Genomic DNA, 24,795 nt, shown 5'->3' on the forward strand with positions numbered 1-24,795 from the left:
GCTCATCTGGCATATCCGACAGCAGGAGACGACATTATCAATCAGTTTGCGACAGAAGCCTTTGTACGTGCTGTATCTGATATAAATCTTCAGCGAGCAATTCGAACAGCTGGAAAACGTTCCCTTCCTGAAGCATTAGCGTTTGCACTGACTATGGAAGCAGCAGAACAGGCTTCTCAAGGCGTTCATCGGGTAAGAGAAGTTGCAGTGGAAGAATGCTCTTGTCAAAAACTCGCATTCCAAAGAAACCAGAGGGACGGAGCTGCTCGATGCTGGAACTGTAACAAGACCGGACATCTCCAGCGGCAGTGCAGATTGCCACCAAGAAGAACTGCTTGCCAACACTGTGGAAACAGGAATATTGCCCAACAACAGGTAAGCGATACAACTAACACTCATGCTCATCTTGATTCCCATTCGGGAAAACGAGTAAGAACCAACTTCGAGGGGCAGAAGCTGGTTTCTGGTATCAATGGCTCCAGAACCACAATTCAAGTCTCACAGACTAAACGAGACAACAAAAGTCTGACAGTGGAAGCGACCATAAACAACAAACAACACGTGGCTACAATTGACACCGGTGCCACCGCCTCTATTGTACGAAGAGACTTGGTGAAGATGACATGGCTACATAACACCAACAGCTACCGTCTGAAGACCGCCACAGGAGAAGCAGCAAGGGTGTACGGTGAAGTTCGTCTTACGATCCGTATGGCAGAACTAGAGTTTTCGCATGTGTTTTTGGTGGCAGATATATGTGACGAGTGCATCATTGGAATCGACTTCATGAAGGAGCATGGAATCATTTTGGATATCGGTAATCAAGTCCTGAAATACAGAAATGTAGAGATTCCAATGGTCTATGGCACTGAAAACTCGACAACAATTAGAACTGTCATCAAAGAAGACATGTGCCTGCCTCCTTCTTCAGAAGTTTTTGTGTGGACCAAGTTAAAGGGGAACTTTGGAAGCCATCGATACCTCATGGTTGAACCAGAAGTTGAGCAAAGTTCCGAAAACATCATCATCGGGAAGACTCTTGTGGCACCAAAGAACAACATGGTACCTGTACGGATAGTTAACATCAAACCGTACCCAATCAAGCTTAAGAAAGGCGAAGTTGTTGGGCAATGTGAATCTGTGGCCGCAATAACTAAGATCAACGAGGTGGACACACAGATGACTATGAACTCGGAGAAACTAAAGACTCAAATTCTTAAATCAGACAACTTGAGTCAACATCAGCTTAATGTTGCGGGAAGGCTTCTTCACGAATATTCGGATATCTTCTCTTCACCCAGCGGGCAGTACGGCCGAACACAACTCGTGCAGCATCGAATCGATACAGGAGATGCTAGGCCGATTCGTCAACCAGCAAGACGTCTCCCCTTGGCCAAACAAGGTGAAGTTGAAGAAATGATATCGACAATGAAGAAAGATGGGCTGATCGAAAATTCCAAAAGCCCTTGGGCATCACCGGTAGTTCTCGTCAAAAAGAAAGATGGAAGCACTCGATTTTGTGTCGATTACCGCAGGCTGAATGATGTGACGAAGAAAGACAGCTACCCACTGCCAAGAATCAGCGATACTCTAGATGCAATGGAAGGAGCACAATGGTTTTCGACTTTGGACTTGAAGAGTGGCTACTGGCAGGTAGAAATCCATCCAGAAGATCGGGAAAAGACGGCTTTCTCCACAGGAAATGGTCTGTGGCAGTTTAATGTCATGCCGTTTGGGCTATGTAATGCCCCAGCTACTTTTGAGCGCTTGATGGAGTGCGTTTTGAATGGATTAACCTGGAAATCTTGCCTAGTCTATTTGGATGATGTCATCGTTTACGGAAAAACATTTGATGACCACTGTGAAAACCTAAAGGCTGTATTCCAGAGGCTACGAGAAGCACATCTTAAGTTGAATCCAAAGAAATGTGCACTTTTCAAGACCGAGGTTAAATATTTGGGGCATATCATCTCATCCCAAGGAGTGAAGACTGATCCTGAAAAAGTTGACACTGTGAAGAACTGGCCAACCCCTCAGGACAAGCATCAACTTCGGAGTTTCCTGGGTCTGGCAACGTACTATCGACGGTTCGTGAAGGATTTTGCGAGAATCGCCAAAAGCTTGCACCAGCTTACGGAGAAGGGTAAACCCTTTAAATGGTCAGGTGAGTGTGAGAAAAGCTTTCAGGAACTGAAGCTACGGTTATGTGAAGCTCCTGTGTTGGCCTATCCGACTCCAGGCAAACAATTCATCATTGACGCAGATGCAAGTAATGTTGGAGTTGGTGCTGTTTTATCGCAAGTTCATGACGGAGAAGAAAAGGTCGTTGCCTATTTCAGCAAGGTACTCTCGAAACAAGAAAGAAACTATTGCGTGACCAGAAGGGAACTTCTAGCTCTGGTATTGGCAACAAAGCACTTCCATAAGTACATCTATGGACAGAAGTTCCTTCTTCGCACAGATCATGGTGCACTAAATTGGCTTTTGAACTTCAAAAATCCAGAGGGTCAAGTAGCAAGATGGATCGAGATACTCCAGACGTATCAATGTCAGATTCAACATCGAAGAGGAAAGCTACATTCAAATGCAGACGCATTATCTCGGCGCCCGTGCAAGCAAGACTGCAAGCATTGCACACGGCTAGAGGAAAAGGAAGTTGTCGCTGTAAGAAGAACGAGAGCTGATCCCATTTGCGGCTGGAGTAATGAAGAACTCAGGATGGCCCAACAGGAAGATTCGGACATCGAACCCATCCTTGCATGGAAGGAACATGAAGAGAAACCAGAATGGGCCGACATCTCCGACCGAAGCCCCAATCTCAAAGCATATTGGGCACAATGGGACTCACTTCATGTGCAAGAAGGGTTACTCAGGCGTAAGTGGGAATCCGCAGATGGTAAATCTTATGTAATGCAACTAATCGTACCTCAGTCAAAGGTTAATGATGTTCTCCGAGAGATGCACGAGGGAACTTCTGGAGGCCATTTAGGCATCAACAAGACGCTGGAAAAGGTACGCCAGCAATTCTACTGGTTATGTATGAGAGAAGACGTTGAAAAGTGGTGCCGAAAATGTGATACTTGTGCCGCTAGCAAAGGACCAGCTAGAAAAATGCAAAGCAAGATGCATCAGTACAATGTGGGCACACCTTTTGAGAGGATTGCAATAGACGTGGCAGGTCCTTTTCCCGAAACCAACAAAGGAAACCGGTATATCCTCGTAGTGATGGATTACTTCAGCAAGTGGCCTGAGGCATTTGCCATCCCAAACCAGGAAACCAAAACAGTTGTGGATAAGATTGTCTTTCATTGGGTGAGCAGGTTCGGAGTACCCATGGAACTTCATTCCGACCAAGGAAGGAACTTCGAATCTAAGATTTTTCAAGAGGTTTGCTCACTCCTTGGCATCAAGAAGACGCGAACAACACCGCTTCATCCACAATCTGATGGGATGGTTGAGCGATTTAACAGGACACTTAAAGAACACCTGTCAAAAGTAGTCAACGATAATCAACGAGACTGGGATCGACATATTCCATTATTCTTGATGGCTTATAGAAGTGCAACACATAGTTCCACTGGACATACACCATCGGAAGTCCTTTTTGGTTCTACAATACGGCTGCCAAGTGAGATAAAATTCGGATGTGTTCCAAATGAGCCACAGGAAATAGATGAGTATGTTGATAACCTGAAAGAAACACTGGCTGACATTCACCAACGGACAAGGACAAATATAAAAGCGTCTAGTGACAGGATGAAAACAAGATATGACGCGCGAGCGACAGCAACAGGGTTTCAAGAAGGAGAACTTGTGTGGTTTTACAATCCCCACCGACAAAAGGGACTATCACCGAAGCTACAACAAAACTGGGAAGGCCCTTACACAGTAATAACCAGAATCAACGACGTGGTTTACCGTATACAGAGAGGGGTAAGAGGCAAATTAAAGGTAGTTCATTGTGACCGTTTACATCGTTATAATGGTGAAAGAAGCAATGGAGTTGTTCGGGACGAACAATCCTAAGAGGGGGGCAATGTAACGATGAATTACCGAACTACTTTTAAGATAAAAGTCTGAACACACTACCTGCTACAGTAAAGGTAGAAATGTGAACGGACCTTTAGTAATTAAGAAACTACCCTCTGAACGCATCCAAAGAAATTCCCTCGACTGCTGAATATCCCAAAATATCCCACTGGACTGGAAGTACGAAGCGCCCCCTCTTGGAAAGGAAGCTTCGAGAAGCAAAGACGAGAACCTTCGAAGACATTCTCGAATTCCGAATTTCAGGTATAAAAGGGCAGCGTGGACACCGACCGGACACAGTTTAATCTTGAATGTGAAAGAGTACAGTACAAAGTGAAATAAAGTGTTGGAAATTGTTAGTAGTAAATAAAGTGATTGAAAAGTGTGTTTGTTTGAGCGAATAATAAAAGTAAATTGATTTGAAATAAAGTGTGTTCTTATTTGAACGGAAAGATAAGTGGAAGTTAAAATAAACGAAATAAGTTTTATTGTGAACCCGGAATAAAACATTACAATATACTCCTCAAAAGGAATATAAAAAGAAATCCATCAATATTATTTCTATTACTAAAGATAAGAAATTCCTATTGTCAAAATATCAATTTGTGTTGCTTCCATTTCTAATATTCATTGTTATTGTTATTCCTTCTTCTTTTTCCAAAACAAACCTTACGATTAAAGAAAAACTTTTTCTCGTAAAATAAATAAAATCCAAGGACATAATATATTTTGTTGTTTGTAATCCAACAAAAACCAAGAACTCGAATTATATTTAGCTCCTCCTCCTCACAAATTTTCAACAAAATAAAATTTAAAATATAAGAAAATAAAACATCGATTGAGTTTGTATTTATAAACTTCTTTTTTTTTGTGGTAGTATAATGATAATCTAGATCTGGATCATAAATTTTAAAATGTTTTTTTTTTTTTTTTTCAGATTGACTAACATGGAGGGAAGATTTTTACATTTTCAGGTATGTACATATATGTATCTTTAGATAAATAACCGTACGAGTGTATAAAGATGAACCCATTTGTAAAATGGGAGCACAAGCACACTCTTTGACCGCTTTTCTCTGTTTTTTTTTTTTACTTGCTCTATAATAGGGCAAGTATTGGTTTCATGTAGAAAAAAAAATTGAGATTTTAATCAAAACCAACATTACGATGATGGAGAATATCAAAAAAGTGGTTTTCGTCATGCCGTCCGTCGGTCTGTGCGTGTGTGCGTCTGTGCGTCCATCTGTACATCGAGCTAGGGCCTAAACGGATATATGTATTTGCTTGAAACTTGGTACAGATGCTTTTTACGCTATTCCCTAGACCCATTTTTTTTTTATTTTTTTAATATCGCCTTATTAACGCATATCTCCCATATAACGTTTTCGAGGTATTGCAACTTTCTCGAAAACGGCTCTAACGATTTTGATCAAATTTGGTATACGTAATAGACTTATTGATTCTAACAAAACTGCGTTTTTAGTTTTTCTCAAAAAATGAGGAGAACGGAAATATGGCGTTGCCGTTTTTCAAAAATTGACATATTTTTTAAGTTCATAAATTTCATCACAGCATAAGTCAATTTTATTAAAAATTTACAGACATCATTTTGAAGTATAAAATATAAAAAAAAAATAAATATTTTGAAAAAAAAAAATTTGAAATTAATTTTTTTTTTCTCCACACTAAACAAAATCTTAAATTTGCAATAGATATTTAAGATAAAGATACAGTAAACTACAAGAGCAAGTACGTGCGACCCAGTCGTGCATTTTGTTTTATTTTTTTTATTGGGAAGTTTATTTTGGTGGGTGTTGGTTGGTATAATAAATCGTATTCATCTGTGTCCTTGTGTGAACATGGCTTTTTATTATAGTTTGACATTAAAAAAGTTATGGTGTATAAAGTATTTCTGTGGCTCCAGATGTCCCAATACCAAGTTAACAACTTGGTTCACGGGTCTTCAATGGTTATTTTTTATATTTAATTAAGTATTTTTTCAGGTCAGAAAGATTTAAATCAATGGGGGTAAGGTGTGAGGTGGTGAGGATACTACTTATGGACACTAATATGGTGACACTTAGAGCAATGCAAATAGGTCATCCATGGTTAAAAGTAACTAATATAGTAACTAATTAAGTAATTATCCTTCAACAAAAAGTGTGTGTTAGGTACTTGTATAAAGTGTAGTAGCGATTTAATCGCATGGCATCTTGTTCTTAAAATCGTTATTCTTATTCTCTAGATTTGACGTAACTGAAAATTCTGTGATTTTTCGATGAAGGCTCTTGAAAAATTAGCAATCAATGATGGAAGTTTTATCTTGTTTTCTAGTTTTTTTTTTGGCGTAAAACCATGTCCACTAATTTTCAAACATAAACACATTTGTGTTCTTTTAGTTTTGTACACTTTTCTGAGCCAAAAAGCGTTCGGCTTTTTCTTAAAAACCTTTTTTTAACATGTTCTTTTTTTATTGAAACTTTTAGCTAAAGACGAACCTCAAAAATATTTAAAAAGATTTTTTTTTGTGATATTTAATCCTCTCGCCGTAAATGAATGTCAGCTTATGATTCTAAGTCTAACGTGATTTTTTTTTCCACTCATAACCACGAATGAAAATGGATATAGTCCTTTTCTTTGAAGAAGCATGGTGAAATGAACAAATCTGTGAAAGGATTTACTAAAGTTGAGTGATTAATCAAACCATTTTTTTATTTTTAACCTTTCATTATTATGAGTTTGAAAGAGACGTCGAGGATATATTTTTTACACTGAATCATGGTGTGAAGGATAAGGAAGTGCACTAATTGAAAGGCTGTCATCAACATTTTCTGAGAAATGTTTAATGGAAAATGTGAACGGTGAACCGCAAAAATATGCTAGCTCCTTCGTAGATGGGCTATACGATACTTTAAGTGCAGTGATTTGTGGGGATCAAGGGTAGAGATTCTATGTCAGGAGATTGATTTATATATCTTGCAACGATGTTGACTTAGATGAATAACAACTGTTGTTTAATGTATGATGGCTGGATGGTTTACTAAGAAAAAAATTATGAGTTGTTATTTGTAAATTCTATCTTCTTATGAAAATGTAGCGGCTGATACTTTTTCTTCCGACAAACAATAATGCACAATCATATAGAAAGAAATAGAAATTTTCTTACACTGTTTGGTACATAGGTTTCGAACAAATAAAAAAACAAAAAATTGCTTACTAGCTTCTATAAAACGTTGGCCTAAGAAATCTCCCGAATTTCAACAGAATGACTTTGTTGATAAGTACACTGAAGAATTTCAAGCCTGATATTTATAGAAGAATTGCTGAAGTGCATAAGTATTACAACAATATAGCCTCCATTCAAATAGAACATATATGTACCTAGAATAAACAAAAACAAAAAAACAAAAAAATACGTATACGCCACAGTGAACACACATATTTCTTCTTTTGCTTAGGTTGTGTGTTATTCCTCGGCTTTTAACATTTATGAAATAAAATTTAATACTAACGGTTGAAAAATTAATGTTAAACTAGTCCCTCGCTTGCAAACATTTCACTACTCAGAACATGGTCTACAGAATAGGGGAAAACATAATTGCATACAAATAATATTGAAAATTTCGAATTTCATTACATAGCTAGTGCTGATTTTTTTATATTTTACAAAAAACTTTACTTTCAAGTCTTGGTGTCGTAAATTTTATTAGAATTTGGTACAGATGATTTTTCGTAGTTTCTAAGGTTGTTTTTTTTTCTATCTCACTTGTAAAAAGTACCTCCCATACAAAATTTTTAAATTATTGCAATTTTCTCAAGAAAGCATCTATACTCTGAAAATTGTAGCATGAAGTTTTATGAAAGGCATCGACTTATAATTTAGTTTTCAATATCAGGTTTAGCTATATAGCTTCTTAAAAGAGGATATAGCTTTTCAAAAGATGGTATAAATAGACGGAAATAGAAAGTGGATGTGCGTAATGCTTTTTGCAGTATAAGAAAAATATTAACAAAAAACTATTGATAATAAAAAAGTAGAGTACGGGTTCTTTTAACCACAGAAAATGAGAAATAACCATTATAATATTTCGGGAAAAATAGAAGTTTTTTAAAAAGTGAAATAAAGATGTAGAACTTGTATCAAAACATCCACGTACATATTTGTATGAATTTTTTATTATTTTTCAATCTTCATAAACTATCACCCGTGTTTCTTCTTTTAGATACTTTACGAAACTTTAGAGAAAAACACTCTTTGTAAATAACAATCATACAAATTAATTATTTAAAACTTTCCGTTATTGTGTTTCCTATCCTGGACTAGCATTTAGTTTTATAATACAAATATGAGAAAAAAAACAAACACATAAGCGTGGCATTGCAGCACTACTACATCATTATCATTGAACGTACGAGTATATAAATTCAATATACGTTAAGTAGAAAAATAAATACGTATACGCCACAGTGAACGCGAGTAAATGTTTCTTTATTTATTTAGCTCATGTGGTTGTCTCAATTCCTACTTTAAATCCATACTGGTAGCGTCTTCAGTGTATCCCAAATTTTAAAAAATATCGAACATTTATGTTATACAAACCTTAAATTCAGTTACAGCAAAAACAAAACAGATACTAAAAGTATTCCACATTTTTCCCTTTAACAATTGTACCAAGTAAAAAAAAAAAAAAAAACAGAAAAAGCAATGAACACAAATAACTTTAGTAGTTTCACATATGAAACTTTTTTATCTTATCAAAAGAAGAATATTCAAAAGATTAATTAGAATTAGAATAAAGATCAAAAGAGAAAAATTAAACCTTTTAAGCTAAGGTAGACAACACTTTTGACTTTGTCATTCGATCTTACTTAGCAGTCCTTAATTCAATCGAAGGAATTTAAAATTCAATATGAACTCAATTCCATGACAACTCTTTTTTTAAACACTTATCTATGTGAACACATATATTTCCAATTGAAACTTAGTTTTTTTTTTTCATGTGCATAAACACATACCTCCTATGTATATAACATTCCGCATTGCATTCTAAACTTCGCAGCAGTTTTTACATTTTTGTGTCCTCGCAGCTTAACATTTCAATCTGAAACCCACACACAACTAACAAGGCAAAGGGATAATGGTTTGTCTGCAAAAAAAAAAAAAAAATAAAAAAAAAATAAAAAGATCATCGTATCCTTGTGCTAGTTTTTTATTTAATTATCACACCGAGCAAAGGAATTGTATAACTTTGTACCGTCATGTAATGTGACTCACGAAGTGTTATAGTGGTGGTGAAGTGTGTAGTATAGTCCCACATCTTCCCGGAGAAGTCGTTGTCGTCGTCAGTCGTCAGTCGTCACTGCATTGCATTGCAATTAGCGATGATAATTGCATTTGCTTTTATGCTAGGGAGAATATTTGCCCAAAAGAACTTTTACTCGACTTGTTTGGCGCGAGTGTCGTTTTGAGGATTCAGAAACTATTTAAATTTCCAAAGGATTACATTCATTTTACCAACCAGAATTGTGGGTGGGTGTGTGTGTGTTGCTTGTGCAATGTGTCTGACAATTATTTTGTCACCAGTTGATGGCGGCTTAAACAAGCATTTGAATGCTCTTATTTTATTGCTTGTTTCTTTGTTCCTGAACTTCCATCACACAGTTTTACACATACGAAGGATGATGCTTTGGTGATGTTGGCTCAATATAAGCGTGAAAGGATTATCAACATCAATTCTGGGGGAAATCAATTAGGTTATTAGGAATTGCTATGGCAATAGAGGGAGCTCTTTTCGGGATCTAATTAAAAGTGGCGCTAAGAAGTGAATGGTTGAATAAGCATAAAACCATGTTGAATGAAAACGAATACGTTCGAAAAGTTTTTTCATTAGAGTCATTCTCTCTCTTATTGATTTAGCTTTTATGGGCTTAAACGGATTTTAGGACGATGTTAATTAAATTGGGATGAATGAATGTTTTCAGAGAACTTTTACATGTATGTATTTTACCTGTTGTGCAAATTAATTCGTATGGTTAATTTGTTTTGGATGGCTTTTTGAACACAAAATTTTAGTGAAAAGAATTCTAATGCTACTTTTGTTCGTCAAAATTAGTTTTTTTCAATAAGCTACCAGCTTGTCTATGCTCTAACTTTGGACGTTACATTCAATATAAAGTTCGATAGTAGCACGTTATTAGATTAGTCCAATCGGATTAGAAAATGGAATCGCATTTTTAGAAGTATTATTCATATTATCATAGAATAGGTTATAGGTAGTTGGAACCGTAAGTTCTAAAAAGAGGATGGTTCTATTTCCATATTTATGTTTGGGTAATTTTTGTTTACTATATAAACTCTACATATTAAATTTTTTTAAGGAGAATTCCCTTCCTCTTTTGTACTTATTTATGAATACATTTTATTCAACCTTAGCTCACAGTATACTTATTTTAATTCTTCATAAAGCTCAAAGGAAACTTAACCACAATCATACACAAAAAAAATGGTTGTTTTCCCTCTCAAATATAAACCGAAGAAAACAATGAAGAAAATATGAATTTTCTTTTTTTTTTTGTTGTTTGTTCTGGCCGAGTGGTTCTGCTTCAGTGGGTCTAGTCAAGAAAATAGCGGATGTAAGCCTCTCGGCAACACTGATGCAAGACAATTTTTCCTTCTTCCGCTCACCATCCTAGATTCTATAGAAACATCAAGTAATCATCAAAAAGAGATGCGAAGTGGGCACAAAAAAAAATGCAAAAGGATACTGCAGTCACCGGCCATGAAAAACAATGGCGAAAGGTATCATTTTGTTTTGTGTTTCCTTTGGCTTTGTTATACCAAACTGTACCTATACATATGATTGCAAATGGAAAATACACTCAACAGAAAGTGAAAAGATGTTGAAAATTAAGACTTTTTCTAAATAAATACAAAAATAGAAAAGGCTAAATGTAAGAATAAATCAATGAACAAATCATTCAAGATGAAAAGTTGAAGAAAATTGTTGTTTAATCTTTAAACAAATATAAAAAGACAGTGGGTATTCATGTTATAACAAAAACTGTCTAGGCAATGAACAAAATAATTAAGGCATATAAATAAAGACTGATAGCATGTTGAGGTTATTTAAAACTTTTCAAGAACTTAGTAGTTGGTATCAATTTCAAGGGATTTCATCTAAAATACTTAAAATTAATTAATGTATATGGTAACATTAACAAAAAAAAAAAAAAAAAAAACAAAGTTTGAAGTTCTTGACGTTGCTTTGAGGGAAACTACGTTCAGACGATGTGGACAAGGACACATCTTTTGAATAAATAAATTGATTGTTAGAGAAATAAGTTTCAATAACAACAATTCAGTGAGCGACCCCATGAATACACAATTCTGTGCAATTTTGGATACCTATGTAGATCAAACGGAATTTCAACCAAATGAAGTCAATCAGTCAATGGAATTCAGTTAAAAAGTGACTTCGGCAATCAATTATGTTTTTGACCACTGTTAACTCTTTGTTTTCAACCCTAGTTTAATTACTTATTTATGTAACTTCCTAGCATCTGTGAAATATGGAAAAAATCGAAGGACCGATTTGCTTCAAACTTGGTAATTAAGATTACTAAAAGTAGAAATTGAAATTTACTTTACCTGTCGTATGGTCAATAGCAGAAAATTTATTTTTCTAATTAACCACTTTTATGAAAACTTTTGTGTGAAATATTGCAATCGTTTTTTATTATATCAACCCAAAACCATCAAAGACTGAACAATTAATGTTTGTTTAACATGGGTTCGACACTTTTATCTAAAAACTAAGGACGTTCATTGGGCCATAACCTTAAATTACTCTAATAATAATCAGAACTACCATATTTTTTTATTCTATTTTTTTAATTTAATACTAACTAGCTGACCCAGCCCTCGAAATTCGAGTGCCAATTTCTTTATTTTTTTTTTATTTGCAACAATTTTGAACACAATAATACCAAAATAGTTTCTTTATTTTTTATAGTATTTGTTGTTGTTTTCTTACGATTAACTACACTTTTTACACAGGAATATATAATATACCTACTTTTTGATATATTTTAAGCCTGATTTAGATATTGTTGAACTACGTTTTAACTACGCTCAACTACGTAAAAAAAGTATCGAAAAAGAAAATGCAAAGTGTAATCTCCTTAAGGGCATTGTGTTTGCACCTTGCATTTCAATTCAATTCAACCTGTTTCATGTTCCATTCGTTCAAATTCCATCCGTCAATCATTCAACCTCCACCAACTTCACTCAAATTTGTCATTCACACCATTTTTTTTTTTTTTTTTTCACTTAGCTTGTAGGAACATGAAAACAGACCGAGTTCTTTTTGCGATTGTGTATGTGTCCTTTGACAACAATTTTAACACGTACGTCAATCTGAAATCAAAACAACTTCTGCAAAATAAAACCAGAGATTCCTTTGATCAATAATTTTGTTTATTTTCTTCGGTAATATAAATTCAATTAAATCAAAATCAATAGGAAATTGCAGATATTATTAAGATCTGAGTGAAGATGAAGTAGAAAGTTAATTATTTTGGCCGTATGCTGTCGTTTTACAGAGACAAAATATCCTGAAGACAATCACGGGAAGAAAAGTCACAGTAATTTGACTTTTTCACAATAACTATGCCAGGAAAAAATATATTTTGATCGCAAATGGTTTTTTTTTTATTTATTTTATATTTTTCCGCAATAAAAAAACGATATTCAATTAGAATTTACTCTTTATTTGAAGTTGGTGTTCTCAAATTAACAATACGAAGAAAACTTTCAGCTTGACGTTTGAGAAATGTCTAATCTTCCAGGAAAATTTTAATGAATGCGTTCAGACACTTAATAATGATTAAAGATATGTTCACATTTATTAAAGGTGCGTTCAGGTGTAGATCTTCATAATATACAGTAGTAAAAAGGTAATCCGTGGTACTATGTGGTGATAAGCGACATTTTTTAATCAAACAAATCAATTCTTAAGGCATTACCACGACAACTGCGTCGCACAACAACGTTTTTTTTATGTTAAAACCATAACTACAATGACCTAAAAAGTGAAAAAGTGGGAAATTTACAAAATTAAATTTTTTTTTATTTCTTTCTAGCAATATTTGTTTTTTTTTTTTAATTTTTGGAAAAAACTACCAAACATTTTTTTTTGAAACCAAAAAATAAGCTTTTTGTATCATTATTTTTTATTTTGTCGTCGTAAAAACTGTCATAAAATGAGTTTGAATCTATCACTTTTTGCAAAAAGTTGCCGTTGTAGTTATACTTTTAAAGCCTTGAAGCTTAACTACAATGACCTAAAAAGTGAAAAAGTGGGAAATTTACAAAAGTAAAAAAATTTATTTCTTTTCAAGCTCCATTTGTTTTTGGAAAAAACTACAAAAATTGTTTTTCAAACCAAAAAATAAGCTTTCTGCATCATTATTTTTAATTTTTTGGTCGAAAAAACTATCACAAAATGAGTTTGAAAATGTTGACTTATTGACTTTTTGCATTAAGTGGCTTTTAACTACATTGGCTCAAAAAGTGAAAAAGTACAAAAGTGACAATTAAATTAAAACAAAAAATGCGAAAACCATATTTTTTTGCATAAAAACAATTTGTTAAAGGCATAACTACAATGGCCTAAAAAGTGAAAAAGTGGGAAATTTACAAAATTAAAAAATTTTTATTTCTTTCTAGCGCTATTTTTTTTTAGAAAAAAACTACAAAAATTGTTTTTTTAAACCAAAAAATAAGCTTTCTGCATCAATATTTTTAATTTTGTGATGGGAAAAACTGTCACAAAATGAGTTTGAAAATGTTCACTTTTTGACTTTTTGCAAAAAGTGGCCGTTGTAGTTATAAATTAACTCTTTTTTACAAAATTTTCAAATTCATTTTTTGACAGTTTTTCTTACCTTAAAATCAAAAATAATGATACAAAAAGCTTATTTTTTGCTTTAATAAACAAAAACAAATAGCGCTAGAAAGAAATAAAAAAAATTTAATTTTGTAAATTTCCCTTTTTTTTCACTTTTTAGGTTATTGTAGATAAGGAACAAAAAAGACGTTTTTGTTAGTTTTCCCTGAACCTCATAAGAAAAACGCTTTGCCATGCGGCGATAAAATATTAGTGCCTTTTATGCAAAAATGTAAACGTCTAAAAGTGAAAACTTGGTAAAATGGTAAAGGAACTGTCAAAGTCAGCTATTACATGAAGCGTCAAGAGGCTTGACTCTTTTTTCGAAATTTCTTTTGATAACACACCCATAAAAAAAAAAAAGTTCTGACCTGGGGTTGCGACTAAGTTTTTCATATAATTTTTGGGTCGCTGAAACCGAATCTGGAGTCCGTTTTACCCCATCACGTCAGGTTTTCGAGATAACCTAAAAAAATGTCACGAAAACAAAAAATTTTTTCTCTGATCTGGATATGCAAATATGTAAATCATATAGTTTTTGGATCACTGAATACAGATTCGAAGTCAATTTTGCCTTATCACGTCAGGTTTCTGAGATATCCTCAAAAAATGTCAAAACCAAAAAAATTTAAATTCTTATTTGGGGTTGCGTCTAAGTTTTTCATATAGTTTTTGGGTTGCTGAAACCGAATTCGAATTCTATTTTTCCGTATCATGTCAGGTTTTTGAGATATCCTTAAAAAAATGTCAGATAAGAAATTTTTTTTGAGTTTAGACATTTTTTGAGGATATTTCAAAAACCTGACGTGATACGCCAAAATAGACTTCTGACCCAAAAACTATATGAAAAACTTAGACGCAACCCCAAATAAGAAATTTAATTTTTTTGGTTTTGACATTTTTTGAGGATATCTCAGAAACCTGACGTGATAGGGCGAAATTGACTTCGAATCTGGATTCAGTGATCCAAAAACTATATGATTAACATATTCGCACATATAGATCAGAGAAACAAATTTTTTGTTTTCGTGACATTTTATGAGGTTATCTCGAAAACCTGACGTGATGGAGCAAAACGGAATTCGGATTCGGTTTCAGTGACCCAAAAACTATATGAAAAATTTAGTCGCAATCCCAGGTCAGAACTTTCATATTTTTTTGTGTAGCTGCCCTACTAACAATTTTGCTTCTATAATGGTTTAAAGAAGCAACAATTGCATCTGTAAAGCTTTATAGAACCAAAATTGTTTGTCGGGTGTGTAATCATTCTGTGAGGCGCGTACTATTACACGATGCCTCTTGAGTCAAGGACTCAAATTTGACATTTATATTTTGAATTAAAATTTGTTGTTGTTGTATTGCACCAAGAAGCAAAAAGAAATGTGAGGGAATGTTGAAAAAAGAAAAAGTGGAAAAAGAAACGTCAAAAAAGAGTCTCGGACTCACGACCCACGACTTTCCGGTCGGATAATTTTTTCTTTCATCTTTTTTCTTTTTTGCACTCATTATGTTTAAAAAGAGTCGCGCCTCTTGAGGCTTCATGTAATTGCTCACAAATTCTTATGTTCTTTCAAGAGAGAAAAGGACGAAAATAGATTTCATTGGTATCAAAAGTGTTTACAAAAGTAATAGACTTGATTTTAATAGAATTCGATTTTAACAAAAAAATTCATGGTAATAAAACAAACATCTTACTTTCTAAACTTAGATAACTAAAACAATGAAAGTTAACCATAGTTTACGTGCGATCTTAAAACAACGCACCAATGTGAACCCACCTTAATGTTTTTTGATTTTCGCTGAATGCTTTCATTCATTCATTCAGTCATGAATGACATTTCATTCCAGTCGATTGGAAATTTTCCAATAGAATTCCAGTTGTTTTTGTTTTTGTTTTTTTTTAATTTTGTATCGAATTTTAATTTGTTTAATTTCGTTATTTCGGTTAATAAAAAGTAAAAAAAAATGTGATTCTGCACATCTACGCGTCATTCTCTTTCGTTCCGTGTATAATTTATGCCCCTTCGGTTTTTGGGGGCCCGGTAATTTGTACCACAAAAACTATGCTCGCCGTTTAATTATATGATGATGATTATTGTTTTTTTTTTTTTTATTTAAAAAAATGAATTTTTGTAGCACAGATTTTTAAAGATGTTGGCTATGTCCTTATAATAACATTTATGCAAATAAGATTCTCTAATATATTTAGACAAAACGGCAAAATATTTTTCAACTCTCCCTGTATTTTTTATAAGTAAAAGGAAGGATTTTTTTAAATATACCTATAAAAATGATAGAACTTTTTTAAATCCTATAGACACAACACTCCTGGAAGGAAGCACAATAAACTTTAAATGTTGCAGGTGCAATTTTCCCACATCAATTCATTCATTCAAGCTCATTAATTAGTTGCTTGAAGTTAAAAAACGAACAATGTGAAAAAATATTTTCATATTGATAAGGTTTTTGGGGGTATAATGGTATATAAAAAAAAATTTGTTAGTATCGTACCTTTGAATCAAGAGTGTATGTTGCAGTCTTTTGAAGACCAAGTCAGCGCACAATTATTTGTTATCTGCTAAAATCAACTATGTATATTATTTTAAATCATCACACATCAGGACGTCCTCAATTCTTTATTATATTCATTAGTTACATACATAGCTGTTTTCCATCCATTTTTCCAACATTTTAATGTTCAGAAAATATTGAATCGATGCAATTGTAAGCGAAGCTGAGAAGGTCTTGCAGATTTTCTTGAACCTTTTATTTTTTTCTTTTGAATCCTTTTCACAAAAAAAAGTTTTAAAAATTCGGTGCGAAGTTATTTCAATTTTAATTTTAAAATTTAAAAACAGCGAAAGTGACAAACTCGATATATGTACCTACGTATAAAACTTAAAATATTTTTTAGAGCAAGTAGTTTTTTTTAGAATTATTTTTTCCCTTATAGTTTTCGAGATTTTTGTTTTCAATTGTGGACTTCTATGCCCAAACATTGTTCTATAATGGCAACAAAATAAGAAGTAATTTTCTAATTTTTAATTTCTTTATAAATTAGAGGAAGAGGCTAATAATACAGTTTAATTTTTTGCATAAGCAGAAAAATAAAGTTTTGTCTGCTAAATGTACCTAATTCAGTCAAATAAGGTGAAAAAAGAGATAAACATCAGAATGAATGCCAATAGAATTGTTGTTCATGGTCAAACCGCGAATTGGAGATTTTAAAAATCGAATTCTTGTTAGAAAAATAATTTGTTCGCTCATTACCTGGCTAAAGGTTCTAAGAAGATCGTGTGAAAATTTCAAGCCGATCGGTCCAGTCGTTTAGAAGATATTTTCCTCACCGACTTTAAAAACACCGTTTCGAGAAAAACGAAAGAACCATGCAAACTTAGTTAAATAGTCTTTACAAATACACTTTTTTCTTCGAAACTTTTGGACAATATTCTTATACAGGATGTCCGGTAAAAAATGGATAAGCCTGAAATGGCTGATAGCTAAACTTATGACTGTACTAAAACCAAAAAGAACAAATTTCTATCGCAACCAGTTTAGAAAACATTAGCTTTTTTCGCTCAGTGTATTTTAAATTTCATCATCTTACGTTTTCGTTCACCACAACCACGAAGTTTAAAAAAAGTTAAATTACTTTTTTATAGCCACTATTCAACGGTTATAATATTGGTTGATGGTAATGTATTAGAAGAATCATGGTAAAATATGACTGATCAAAAAAACTGATGGAATCCATGCATTTTTGGCAGCAATGTGAACAAAATTTAGATTATACCTACAGTTAAATTAATTTATTAAATTAATAGGCTTTTTTTTGCACTTTGGTACCAATAACTTTGTAGTAATTTTAGATTTGATAAAAACTATTACCATTCTGCAATCCCCTTTGGACGCGCATATTTTTAAAAAAGTTGGCCACCTACGTTCCTTTAGATTCTTTGTATACCACAGGTGTTTAAAATTTTTCATAAAATATTTTTTTTTTACATTTTTCATCGAAAAACTAATTTCAAAGAAAAGGTGTAACAGCTGTAAAAATTTTTAAATGCTCATGGTTTTAGTGAATTATTGTTGAAAATTATAAAAAAAAAAGAAATTAATAAAATTCATTCATTCGTGGTTATGGTGAACGAAAACGTAAGATGAAATTTAAAATACACTGAATGAAAAAAAGCAATATTTTCTAAACTGGTTGCGATAGAAATTTTTCTTTTTGGTTTTAGTGCTCTCATAAATTTAGCTATCAGTCACATCAATTTTTTACCGGACAGGATATACAGGGTTGTATATACATAGGTATGTACATTAGGGTGTCCGTTACTTCCCAAAGTGATGTTTTCGGGGGTGACACCCCCCAGATCGAAAGTTTAGGGCCTAAATAAGGGGAAATTAACAAAAAAAAATTTTTTGGTCATTAACCCGTGCCTCTAAGGTCATTCTTTCCCCATACAAATTTGTATGGGAAATTTTTAACTCATAAATAAATTTTTTTTTCTCTCGAGTTAAATCATCTATTTTTAAAATGTTTGTTGATTCTGGTTGGAAAATAGTTCCTTTAAAAGATTACATTCAAAATTCCCCGTCAAAAAAAATTTTTATATTTTATTTCGGTTTTTGAAATTATTAGCTGTTTTCGTAGTTTTTTGAATTTTGTTTAAAAATTATTCACCTAAAAAATGACACCAAAAAAGTTTGAAACAAGAAAGGGTAAAGTATTTAATAATATTTATTTATTATAAAAATGGCAAAAATTTCAAAAAAAATTTTAAAAAATTAAAATTTTTGATTTATACACAAATTTTTGAATGCAATATTTGAAAAGAATTAAAAACCAATAAAACTGCATTTAAAATTATGTGATAGGTGAAAACAAAAACAACGAAAATAAAACAACAGCTAATTATTTCAAAAACCGAAATAAAATATAAAAAAAATTTTTAACGGGAAATTTTGAATGTTATCTTTTAAAGGAACTATTTTCCAACCAGAATCAACAAACATTTTAAAAATAGTTGATTTAACTCGAGAGAAAAAAAATTTTATGTATGAGTTTAAAATTTCCCATATAAATTTGTATGGGGAAAGTATGACCTTAGAGGCACGGGTTAATGACCTCCAAAAAATTAGTTTTTGCTAAATTCCCCGTATTTAGGCCCTAAACTTTCGATCTGGGGGGTGTCACCCCCGAAAACATCACTTTGGGAAATAACGGACACCCTAATGTACATTCAAAATATGCAACAAAAATCATTTGATTTTTTTTTTTTTTTAAATAGGTATAAATAGATAAAACCACTGGACGCGAATATGTTTTGTTTAAAAAAACAGATTTTCTAATGCTTTCAATCAATGTAAATCGGTGTCTGATAATTTTTGCCTTCCATGAGCCGTTTTCGGGAGGCACGCATATTGTTACTATTAAAAATTAACTTTTCAATCTTATCTTCTTTTGGATTTAACTTTGACAGATAATTTCGACTTATATTGCTTTCTTGTATCAGCAGAAATACTTAGTATTCAACCCAAGCTAAGCTTTCCCTAAAATCATTTGCACAATGAACGATTCGAGTTAAAATCAACTCAGCATAATGTCACACTCTAATTCATGACATCCTATATCGAAACCACTTCCTTTAATTCCTGTTGACTGTAAACATACCCTACTTGTGTTTTTTTTTTATTATCAAGTTTTATCATCTCTTAGTCAACACCCAAGGGCATATGCAATCATATTAATGGTAGGTTGATCGCTATCGAAATAGGCCATGTGAGAAATCGAAATTCCTTTTGAAAAAGCAGCGAGAAAATCGATGAAAAAGCATTTTATGATTGATTGTTGAATTATTCAGGAATGATAGAAGAGTGCAGTTTTATTTTAGTAAGCTACACGCAAACCTTGTTCGTGTATAAGTAACACTATTTGACATTTCATAAGGAGTATTATGCTCTAATAAATTCACGAAAGCAATTGAATTTGTGTGAAAAGAGATTAATTGGCATTGACATTGAGATATCTATTTTTAACCTTCATGGCAAAACCTAGCAAGGAATGGTTTTTGAAAAGTTCAAAAAATCTAACAGAAAAATGGAAAAAGAAAATATTTCTTAATATGAAAATTTTGATATTTCTCAAAGAATAACAAAATGATATCAAAAATGTTTTAAAGTTTAAAGTTTTAATTAAATACAGATGAAACAACGTAGTTACATTATCTCTTGAAAATAAAATTTAATTTTCCACAATAAAGAGCAACACAGAGAATAATTTTAATGAAAAAGCGAGTTTTTTTTTAATTTTTTTTATCTCAGGAAAATAAACAAACTTTTTGATAAAAAGAATGTCATGCGAATTTCAACGTTCCCTCTTGTCCTTCATAAAATAATCTCCCTTTTAGTGGATGAAATTCCAACAATTTTTGTGCTACCGCTACATTATATGCAATGCGCAATGTGGTTTTTGGTCAAGTCCCCAAGTCGACTTTTTCTTTTCTTTTTTTTTGGTATCCTAAAGCATCATCACTCTCCCATGGAACTCATCGTTACAAAATTGTTACATTTTTATGGCACTTGTAATGACAAGGGAAATTCGTGTTGTTTGACTGAAACAAATTTTATGGGTCTAGGAACTGCATCAAGGGCTGATGGTGACTTTTTTGAGATCATGTAATTTATTTTTATGTGTGGTAAAGAAAAAAGAAGCAAAAAATCATCAGGTTTTATACAAAAATTCTTTTTCGTAGTTCGTCAGACGGATGCGTCTCCTTTAAGAGTATCCACCGTTTTGAAATTGTTTTTTTTTTTATTTAATTTGGAGCTGAAACTAATTTGTATCGGTTTTATTTAAAATTTAATACTTCACTATTTGTAGTTACATACATACTAAGATTTCATGATTTTTAAAGAATATAAAACCCGTCTGTGTAAAAGGCATATATATTTTTAAGTTAGGTAGTTATAATTTTTGTTATTTGTTTGACATAGGTACTGGAATTTAAAAAAAAAAAAAATCAAAGTTCAAAAATGTGGGTTTGAAAAGCTGCAAAAATTTTGTTGATACTAGTTTTTATGGGCTAAATTAATGTTGTTTTTACTTGCTGTATCGGGCAAGTATTGGTTTCATGCCGAAACAAAAATTTTTTTTTTTTTTTATATCTCACTTAGATAGTGTACCTCCCATACAATTTTTTCAAATTATACCAAATAACTGGAAAACGGCTCTAACGATTTTGATGAACAAAATTTGTGTAAATTTTACAAACAAGACCCATCTTTTGATTTTAAAATCATAGAACCGTTTTTTTTGGTTTCAAAATTTCACTTACAAGACCTACCCGATTTCAACGAAAATTTTTGTACAAAAGCGTTTAATTAATCGTAATTTTCAAAAAGCACATCTCTGGATTTTTAAAAAAATATTTCAAATTTTTTTTTTTTTTTAAATAAATTTTTTGAAAATGGGTTTTTGAAATGTTTCGAAATTTAGTTCTTAAGTGTAAATTAATTATTTCTTCAAAATGGCATACCAACTTTTTTTTAATTTTAGGAAATTTTTATATATAAATAATTAGATTATTTTTAAAAAAATACGGCAACGATTTTCAAAATTTTTTTTATCAAAATTCCTTTTCAAACAAGAAATCAGATGGCATACTGTTTTGTAATCAAAACCTTTAAAAACGGTGTTTTATTAATTATAAAAACAGATTTTATGTACTTTTTTACATTATGGGAAATGGTTTAATTAAATCTAATTATAATTTTGCATCATTGTCCGATTATTGTAATCAGGAAAGTTTTTAACGGTGTGCTTTTTCTAGTATGTTTTAATAAAACTTAAACCGATAGCACACAAAGAATAAATTCACAAATTCAATTTTATCTTCTGATATGGTAGCGAATGTAAACATAGAAATTCCTACAAAGGTATGCGCTTTCAAACGACTAACAGAAAATCATAAATATTGATTCGCATATAACGACATACAACGATTTGAATATGGTTCCCACGTAAAAAGCATTCATAAAATGTTTGCAATTCTCTCAAGCTCGTGTACTTGTTCGTTCGTAAATTCATGATATTTGTCCTCGAAAATCATGTTAAATTGATCAAAAGACGGCAAAGGATATTTTTTTCTGCATCCCAGTATACCTAGTTTAGTTCAAACTGATATGCGATGTTAGCAAAAATATCTTTTAAAGAAGTCTAGGCGAATGGGGGCTTCAATTTCAAAGAACTATTTTCTACGTTTTAGAGCGCACATTCATGATAACTGATGAGAATAATACAAGGTCGTATTTAATGATATTAAGGCCTTACACTAGTTCGAAAGAATATTTTGTGATATTGGTTCCTTGCATTTAGAACGAAGTCATTTAATGGAAAATATATGTATTATGTAAGTCTTGGTTTCATGTAACTTCATTTTAAGAAACTTAAATTCAAATTCAAAAGTATTAAATAAAATGGAAAAATTTTAAAGTCATATCCACTCACGAAGTGTTGAACTAGAAATTATAATTTAATAAAACATAGAAGAGTCAGTATTCAATATTATTTTTAGTGAAGCAAAAACAAAACAATCAAAATTTAGAACCATGGATAGATACGTTACAAAATGTAAGGCCATGCATAACATTATCAAATCTGGACATGAGTCCGAAAAATCGTTTATAGTGTCATGGTAGACCAACATGTTCAACAAATGGAAACGGGTTGGTTTCGGTTGATTTCAATGTAAGAGATATGCAGGTGGATGCTTTATAGTGGTCATATCCAGATGGGAAATTCGAAATAAAACTGTTGGCAATTGAAAAGATTCATGATAGACGAAAAAGGTTTCGGTAAATGTATAGTTAAAAAAAAAAAAAAACAAAAAAAAAAAAACAAACAAACAACAAATTTCCTAAGAGACTGATTTATAAATGAAGAAAATTAATAAACAAATGTGTAGTCAAGTCTTAAATACAAGAAGAAACCTTACATTCAAATAAGTATGGTAAAAATCTTGTATTACACACTGAACGGATAGGTACTATGTAGGTAGTGTTTTTGAAGACAATATAGAAAAAAATAATTGGAATTTCATCATTATTTTGGACCAAAAACAACGTTACGAGTCATATACCAATTTGAGTAAATTTTAATTTTCTCGAAAACGGATCCAACGATTGTGTTAAAAAAAATTTAAATGTTAGTTCGCAGTAAACATCTATCTTTTGGTGATTTTTTTACCATAGAACCGTCTTTTTTAAATCTTTATTTCTCCAAAACGACTAATTCAATTTCATTTATGAAATTTAAACATGAGCCAAAAAAATTAACTTTTTGATAACAAAAAAATGATTTTCTTTTTGAAAAATCAAATTTTCGAACACGTGATTGGAGGCCAATTCAATTTTTCTGACTTCTTGTGGCAAAAACCTTTTGACTAGTGTTATTAATCCAACTGTTCAAAAAGGCAGACAAAATTAAAGGTGTTTTTTACTTATAAATACAAAATAAGTGTTCAAAAATATATTGCACTAACTTACTGAATTGACGTAGTTGAAAAATCTTCTATTTAAAATTTCTGTTTTAAAAAGACTCTAATGAGAATAGAAACAAACTAAAAAAAATCACGTATACGCCACAGTGAACAAGAAAGTAATATTTCTTTGCTTTCGAAATAAGTACAGTTTTTAATCCAAATTCTTCTTCGATCGAAAAAAATCATAAAATGTGTATCCTACAATACCTCAAGTAGCACAAAAGTCTAAAATACACCAAAATATTTGGTGTATTTTTTGCACTTTCGTGATATACATTTTGAATATAAAAAATACACCATTTGCTCGTATATAATAAACTCCGGTGGTTAAAAAAATATACCGATTTTTGGTGTATAAATGGCGCTAGTGGTATATTAAATGATCTGGTTTTTGGTGAAAATTATCCCTTTGAAATTGAAAAATACACAATAAATCTATGGATGAAATACACCATTTAAATTATTCTGATTTAAAATTTGAGCAAAAGTTTATTTTTTACCTCAAACAGTTTGATGAATTCTAATTCACACCATTTCTTATGAAATAAATGAAAATGAATTTGTATTCACTTTCATAATATTGCCATAAGAAACTAATGGTTAAATATGAATTTTGTTTGCCAAATTTTAAAACGAAACACATTTTGTCTACTAATTTTAGGAACTACCCCCTCTAAAAATCGAGCGCCTCAAAAATGTCAGTGAATTAATGATTTTTTTTTTTCGATTTTAAAAATCAGTTTCTCAAAAATTATAATTTTTTTGTTGTTTTTACATTTTTTTAGAAGAGTTCTTTTATAAAATAATATACCGAATCGAAAAAACCAAGAATGTGGGATAATTAGGTCGATAAATATACTATTATAGTAAAATAATTAATCGCTGTCTTTTTTTTTTAAATGGCGGCGAATATGTCGTTAAATGGCGAAAAATATGTCGTCTCCCACTTTTGCATTCTGTTGAATTTTATGTCCACTGGGTGTACTTCCTACACCAAAGAAAGTGTACAAAATATACCGTTTTGGTTGATTTCAGAATCGAATAATTTTATGCACCATTAATGGTATATTATAAAAACAACTGAATATAGGTGTATTTTTTGCACTGAATCTTAAAAAAATGTTTAAATTTTTTACAGAAAAGACAGTGGTATAATTTTTATACCAATAATTTTGAGAAATACACCATATTTTTTCAATTTCCTCAATTTTACACCAAAATTAATGAATTTACACCAATTTATACACCAGTGTGCTACTTGAGACTGTCTTTCG

General features: G+C 31.9%; 1 protein-coding gene across 1 annotated transcript in view; it reads right to left on the reverse strand.

Moving 5' to 3' along the window:
• The window catches only part of LOC129911653 (voltage-dependent T-type calcium channel subunit alpha-1H), a 228,411-nt gene that overhangs the window by 97,469 nt on the left and 106,147 nt on the right, over positions 1-24,795 (reverse strand). The gene's annotated exons all lie outside the window — the stretch shown is intronic.

Source organism: Episyrphus balteatus, chromosome 2 (genome assembly GCF_945859705.1).
Source record: "Episyrphus balteatus chromosome 2, idEpiBalt1.1, whole genome shotgun sequence".
In the NCBI taxonomy this organism is placed as follows: Eukaryota; Metazoa; Arthropoda; class Insecta; order Diptera; family Syrphidae; genus Episyrphus; species Episyrphus balteatus.